Source organism: Cyanistes caeruleus, chromosome 1 (assembly GCF_971803275.1).
Source record: "Cyanistes caeruleus chromosome 1, bCyaCae1.hap1.1, whole genome shotgun sequence".
Classification (NCBI taxonomy): Eukaryota; Metazoa; Chordata; class Aves; order Passeriformes; family Paridae; genus Cyanistes; species Cyanistes caeruleus.
In genome coordinates, this window is record NC_141701.1 from 33,647,547 (window position 1) to 33,655,213 (window position 7,667).

The following is a 7,667-nucleotide window of genomic DNA, read 5'->3' on the forward strand; positions in this document are numbered from 1 at the left end:
GTTTCTCATTCAGTTTGGCTTAAACTGGCTTTGAGGTGATGTTCCTGTCTGGGGTCACATTGTCACTGCATTCATTAAGGCAAAGAATGTGCGTTCACCCTGGCTCTTCTTCCCTTAACTAGGATTAAAAATGATCCTGCCAAGGGGAGCAGCAAGACAAGTCCCTGGGACTAATCAGTCCTGTAAGACACTAGCTGATTTTAAGTGTTCTGGATTAACTCTGTCAGAGCTTTTTAAATGTTAATAGAAAGTGATCTAAATAGAAACCAGAGTATGAGGGCAATCAACTGTTTTGTTGGAGCAGAGGGGTGCAGGGAGAGAGACTGTGAGGCTAACTCCTGAATTGCTCCTCCAGGATAAATGACAAAGGGGAGACAAAAAAAAAGGTGGTCCCAGAGCTCAGGCTTGCAAGTGAGAGAAAACAAAAGGCCTCGCCACCGACATCTGCTGCCTCTAGCATCTCCTGCATATCCCTGTTTTTCAAACACCTGGTCCCCAGCCCCTGCTGTCCCAGTCCCTGCTCTGCTGCTCACTCTGGAGAACAGGGAGGTGGTTAACCAGTGAAGGAAGGTGAAAAGCAGCAAGGAGCTTAGTGAATTGAAGACAATGCCACAAACAAATATAGGTCAGTGCCAAACTGTCCATTAGACAAGACAGATCATACACCACCAGAGGAGACCTGACTGGCTGTCGCCTTCTTAAGAAAGCCATTCCTTGGGTCCCCAGTCTCCTACAGGCCTTCACAGCAAGTGCAGGTGTTTGTTTCAACCCTACAGACACAGTCACCAGCACTTTGATTTCCCTTTCTCTCCTGATACACATGCCCTTGCACACTCTCCCTTCTGTCTCTCCTTAACACACTTAGTGCAGGGCCTTGGGCACATGAGCACTGTGAGGCTCTGTCTTTGCTCTCTTTTTTTGTTCTTTTTCAATCTTAGGTAAAATATGTCCAGACTTCCAGTCTGCATTTTTATGCTTTATGAAGCTTTAAAGAGGCTTCATCTCAACCACTGAACGACTTTTCTGAAAACCCAGTCCCCTCAAAGGTTCCTGGGGCTGGGTGTTGACTACTGGGGCTACTAGAGGAGTAACAGCACCTCTGCCTCTCCTGCAGCAGGACTTGAGTGACTCTATTCCTTCTCCATCCCCAGCCAGCCACTCTGCATCAGCCTTGCTTAGGGGCTGTCCTGAAACCCCAGCTTATCCCCACTGCAGCACTGACAAGCCAGACTTGAACTCACAGGACTAACCTCTGGCTGTAGTACTGTATAGAGTAGTAGTAGTAGTGTAGAGAGCACTTCTGAATGCTTCAGTGTGAGAATGCCACACAGTCCTGCAAACTGCAGCTTTATCAGCCTGCAAAGCAGCAGTGAGAAAATGCAATCCTCCTACTTTGACATCCAGGGACTTGAGCAGAGCCAGTAGGAGATACCTTAGTCATGAACAGAAATGCAGGAGCAGTGAAGACATCCACTGGGAATGAAGGAAGGAGAAAGGGATGATTACTTGGATTATATTGGCCAAAAAGTGCAATTCACAGATAATCCCTGAAGCGAAATCACGCTGTGAGGCCCACGCTTCCTGGAGTGTAAGGCTGTCCATCCTCTAGCTAAATCGAAGTGGGGTCAGCGGCACTCCCTCAGGTGCTGGGGCGGGTCAGTGCAGTGGTGTTGGGGGTGTTGTGAAAAGTCACTCCCCAGAGCAGTTTCTCTTTCCCACGAGTGACCCCAGTGCAGTGCCAGGGCAGGCCCACAGCAGCACCACCTGAGGGATTACCTGAATTGATTCCCTGGTAGCTGTCAAGGTGGAGGGAAAGACTACTCTGCCACAAGCTAGGAGCTCTTAGCTGAGCGGGAGCATAAACACCCCATTAAAGGTTTCATTCAATAGCAATCTTTACTAAAGTAAATGGACAACAGCAACCCCCCTGCCCCCAGTCCCTAATGCAAGAGCCATTATGGAGCAGGAAGGCAGCACACAGGAATGTGTATTTCTGTAGTATCAGTTTCACCAATAGACTCCTCTAATGAAAAGTGGATTTGGTTTTCAATTTTTTTTTTTTTTTTTTGTCAGGGATGTGAAAACCCCCATGAAACAACCCAAGGGGAATCTGCTCTTTTTCTTGAGCCTCCTCCCAGAGCTTGATGTGCGGCTGTTTCCCACTGATGTAGCCATCAGTGAGCAGTGAGTGGGAGCATACAGTGGCAGCATCCTGCTCCTGCTGCTGCTGGGGATGGGCAAGACAGGAGCAGAAGTGCTGGAGATGGCAGCACTGAAGGATGCTGGAGGCATTGGGGTCTTTCCCTTCCATGAGCCATGTGCAGTGCTGGAAGATAGACAGTCTGGCCCCTGGAGGGCAGAATTTTACTTCTCTGGTATGTCTGGAGCTGCCTTCTTGGAAGCTTCTTACGCTGGCAGCAAAAGAAGGCTTCACACCATGGCTCTGAGGGCTGCAGGGCCCAAACAGGCCCCTGCCCCATTGTAACAAGGCTGATTCAGAAGTTTACTGGTCAGAACAAGTTTTTGTCTCTCACCTTTGGAGAACATCCAGTCAAGAGTAGTATGAAACCTTGTATGGATATTAGATATTAATATATTTATCAGAGTATGCTTCTATTTAACCCACGCCTCCTGTTATAACACTTTTTTTTTTAGTTTCAGAGCTGGAGAGATCACACATACAGTTAGTGTGATACACACAAAACAAAATTCAGCATGAAAAAACGCACCATCAAAAGGGAAAATTCCTGGATAAGAGACATTTGATTATTTGTTCAAACATCTGGGTTCTTTACTCATCCCCCCACCCCCCCTCCAGGCCCCTTCCCAAGGGTGTCCTCAGCCTTGTTTTGGAGATTTGAGAAACAAGGGATGGAGAGGGACCCCTTCAAATACACTGGTTTTTTGAGTTTCTTTCCATCAAAGAGAGAGCTCAAATGCCAGATCTGCAGGCAGGGAGACAACCTCAGAGAAAATCAGTCTGATCTTACCTCCTTGTGGGGAAGGTCCCTGAATTTAGGGCTTGTAAATTCCTTTTCTGTTTCTATGCTGATGTAACACTGCTATCACAGTGTTAACATATTTAATTTCTATATACTGGATTTTTTAAATTAGTTGGAGCAACTAGCCAGATCTATTCAGATGGTCTGTCTATCCCAGTTTAGTTACTGAAGGTTTTGTAAGTGTAAGACATGAGCAGTAGGGCCTGGCATGACAAAAACATTCTTCCTTTATGGCTTTCATCGATTTTGTCTCCTGGGAGCTGTTTTAGCCAGGACGTTGTTATGACCAAAAAAAGTTCTGTGGGAGAGCTAAAGGAGAACAGTTGTTCTTCTGAATAAGAGAAAACAATTTAATTTTGCAGAAATTCAGAAGAGAAGGAAAACTAAAGTTGTTCTTAGCATTTAAAACCTCCTTGAAAATCTGCAGCTTTTTGGTCTGTGATGCTTTTCTTTAACTGTATCTGTCTGGTAGATGGACCAATTATTTTTCTAGCAGTGATGAGGAAATAAAAACTATTATAAAACCTTTAAAATTTTATCTTTGCATTTTCTTCAACCTATGTCTTTGGGAATCATCCTCCCAGCAACAAACTTTCATTAGGTTAGAACAATGGCAAGTTCCCTATAAGGTATTGTGATGGTCACAGAGGATGCATATTCTGTCATTTTAATCAGTGTTTTAGGAGAGCCCCCACTTATTTCCATAGTAATTATGACAAGAAGTATTAAACTTGTATAATAATAATTAGTTACACCAGGTGGGTTAAAATAAAAATTAATATTCTGGATTATGAGATTCTGTTTTATATAACTGTATGGTTGTGTTGATAACCCCCTACTCTACTCCATGTAGGCATTTTCCAGGTGTATTCACCATCCTTAACAGATTATTACTGACTTTTTTATTTCATTTTTGTGTATGTATACATGCACGTGCTCATGCATGTGTATAAGGTCTGTTAAAACTTGAAAAGTCAAGCAGTACTGAATATTAAGTAAACTGAATAAGTATCCACTTTCAGTTTCATTACTACTTTGGATGGCATTCATGTTGCAAAAGATAGCGAATTTTTTAGGGAGCTGCTTTTCCAGAAGTCCTGTGACATTCAAACTACATACTCAACACTATCAATTTGTTTTCCAGCCCTGAAATGTGGATGAGCAGAAAACTTTACAGCAACGGCAGATGGCAGTCACTCTTGTCCTACTGCTGCTGACAGCTGTAGCTCCCTTGGGCCCAGTGGGATAATGCTTCATACCCTTTCCAGTCTTTATGTCACGTTAGTATTTGGCATCCCTTGCATATTTGTTTTTTACACTTTCTAAACGCTTCTGTAATAGGAAAGAGATGAGGGTGCCCAGCTGAAGTGCTAAGTCCTTTGCAGCAGCTTTGCTGGTAATACCTTTTAGCATCTGCTTTTGTGGAAGCTGCTCTACTATGTTACTATATTGGTATTGATCTGGTCTGTGTAGGTCCGTATTTGTCAAGCTTTCAAAGACATATTATCAAAGATTTCTACATGAGAGAGTAATTAAAGGTCAACCTCATAAATAGTTATAGCACCCAAGGCCAAAGGGGAATTTTTGCAGTCATTAGAAACTCTGCAGAAGTTTAACCTGCCGTAGTGCAATCGGAGGTGCCTTGGCTGCAGCTCGGTTATGTGGCTGGGGGCCCGTGAGAGCCCGGGCACTGTGGTGGGCTCAGCAGGGCATTGATGAGAAGAGGCCAGCAGCTCTGCCTCTGCTCAACCCTTCTGCATATACAGTCAGTCCCACATGGCCACTTGCCCATCTCTTCTTGCCTTTGGGCAGATCCCTTCCCCAGCCAGCGGGGCTCAGCGGCACCATGTGTTGCTGTACACGCAGCAGTCCCCGGGGGGCTGTGAGGAAGAGCTTTTAACCCTAATAACTATTATATAATAGTTACAACTATTCCCATGGGGAGGGAGGCATGCAGCAGCCCCCTGCCCACCTCCCCACCTGCCAGCAGACAAACTTACTTTCCTTCGGCATCAGGCTCTCTTTTCTCTTCACTGCTTGTCATCACTTGCAGGGTATGGAGTAGAGGAAAGTTAAGCAATTACACGCTTTAGTGGGTCAATGTCTGGCCCCAGAAGAAGGACAAATATTTTACAAATTCAACCCATCTTGCCCTTGATAAACATGACATTCAGAGGCGTCAATGTTAGAAGCAGTCAGTTCAGTTAACTACCTTCAGAGTAGTAAGGAGGTCTTTTAGTAGCATTCATCACCTTAAAAACTGTACTCTTCACAGACAGTTTCATGAATTTGGATATTTTACATAAATCTGCAAGAAATGAAGAGGTTCCTTTCCCCCCCACTCTAAACAGCTAAAAGACTATTGCAGGCTTTTACCTGTTCCCATTCACTTAGGTGGAAGTATATCAAGAAGTTTATTGGGTTTTTTATACCTAGATCTTTAAGGATTCTATCACAATCAAATATTTAATTTCCTAAAAGAAATAGCATGTGTGTGCAGTCTATTTGTTAATTCATTTTGTATTTTATGCAGTTGGTGGTAAAATATTCAATTAACTTAGAATTGCAAATGAGAATCTGTTAGATATTGTCTTTTGTGACCAGCCATCTAAAACAGGGCAAAACATTTCTGAATCAGCTTGAGGAATTAGAATCTCAGCGGGACTTGACTTGCTGAGGTGTGGGATGAAAACTCAGGATTTTTCTAACACTTTCTTTTGTATCAGGAAAACACCAGGTTTTGTTGGAGACTGTTTTCAGATCTTTAGTGTGCATTTGCAATGGAAGCATCTCCAGGTATAGGATTTTTCTAATATTTAAACATCACGTGCTTTGGAAGCATCACTTGAGGAGGGAGTGTCATTCTTTCACAATTGATAAATATAGGAAAATGCTGACTCCCTGAACTGCAGCTTGAGAACAGGAAGGCAGATATCACAGACATAGTCAGGACACATTAATGGCAGTGGGTACATGGTTTTCATATAGATACAGAAGCTTGATGTCCAGTTTCCCTCAGGGCCAGTAGATCATTGTGTCTGTGAGGCAAATTATGGTGTTTGACAATAAAAAAATCCTCTGTTAGGACACTTGTCCTGCTGATTGATGTGAGAGCATGGTAAAATCAGATTTACCAATGAATGTCACTTCAGAATTAACAAATCTGATAGGAATGTGGCCAGTAGATACGTTAATTTCTCTAGGAATGAGTTTCCTCCCCTCCTTTTGGGGGATTATTGCCTGCACTAATAGGGCCTTGGGTCTTTTCCTGATAGATGCCTGAATGTCAGGCAGCAGATTTTAGGATAATAATGACAATGATTCTGATAATGGCCTGCTCTAGCCTAAAGGTGGCAATGGGGAGTGTGAAAGCATCTTGGCCCAGGCAGGCACAGCACTTTCCTCCCTTCCTGCTGTGAGATTATCTCCACCCTCAGGAGTTTAACCTGCTAAGAGCAACAGCCTTCTTTGACTTGCTCTGTCCTGACGCTGGAATTGTCATGTAGGGGTATTTTAAAACGTCCCAATTGATTTCACTACAATGGCTCCTTTGCAATACAATGACCCCAGTCCTGGAGTTTGTTGCCCAGCTGAGCTGGTCTAGGCTGCACCAGCTGTGTAGAGCAGGCTCTGGTCCAGGCTGCCTCTTCCAAGCCTCTTCCTTGCTGATTTCTGAGTGCCACTTTCTCCAGGGCACTGTTACAACAGCAGGGACAAGGTGAAAACCTGCAGCAGAGGGAAGTATTGGAGCTGACCTTCTGTTACTCAGTGGTTTCCCTGCTGAAAGAGAGCTTTCTCAAGACACTTAAAACGGGAGCAGGGCTAATTGTCCCCGGCAGAAACATGGGAAAATTACAGTAGTTATATTTTAATGTCCCAGCATGATGCCAGTCCACACTTTTTGTCCTTAGATCTTCATAGGTTTGTGTAAAGACAGATGAGGGCAACAGTTCTTATTTTCAACAAGCTGTTCCTCGCAGTGTATGGAGGGTGTGTGGGGAAAGACCAATAAAGGAACAATGTCACCAGCGCAAGCCAGCTATTCTAAATCGCAGTCTTAGTCAGCAGATTAACACATTCGTAGCAACTGTTTCTTCATTGACTCAGTCCAAGGCAATAAAGGTGTTCCTCTTGAACATTTTGGGGGGTTAGTGTTTCACAGGTCCTTGTCTTTGTTCTGCTGCAAATACCTTCTTAATACAATTTATTCCCTTCCTTTGACTTTCCATGGGCAGGGCGGGGACTTATATGCCTGATGATGCCCTTTGGTGGAACACTGTGTATATTCTTCTGTAACCATGTTCAGAAACCTACCTAATAATTAATTGCTTAGCTAAGATGCCTCCTTCAAATAGAATTAATCAGCGTAAGGCATCTAACCCCACTGCAGCTGGTGCTCTAGTAAATGTTCTGAATATCCCAGTCAGCTTGCTTTCAGTTACATTTCTGCCCCCTTTAATAAAGTTATTTTTTTATAGGATTTTACATATACTTGGATTTTCCTTCTTCTGCATTGCTGAATTTTCTTTTGCACAGACTTTCTCTTTGGAGGTGAAGCTCTTTTGTTATTTTAAGTAGTGAACAAATTGACACAACTTTGTAGCTACTTAAAGCTACTTTCAAGATTATAATTAGCACATATATGGGAAAGGAACCAAGACAGAC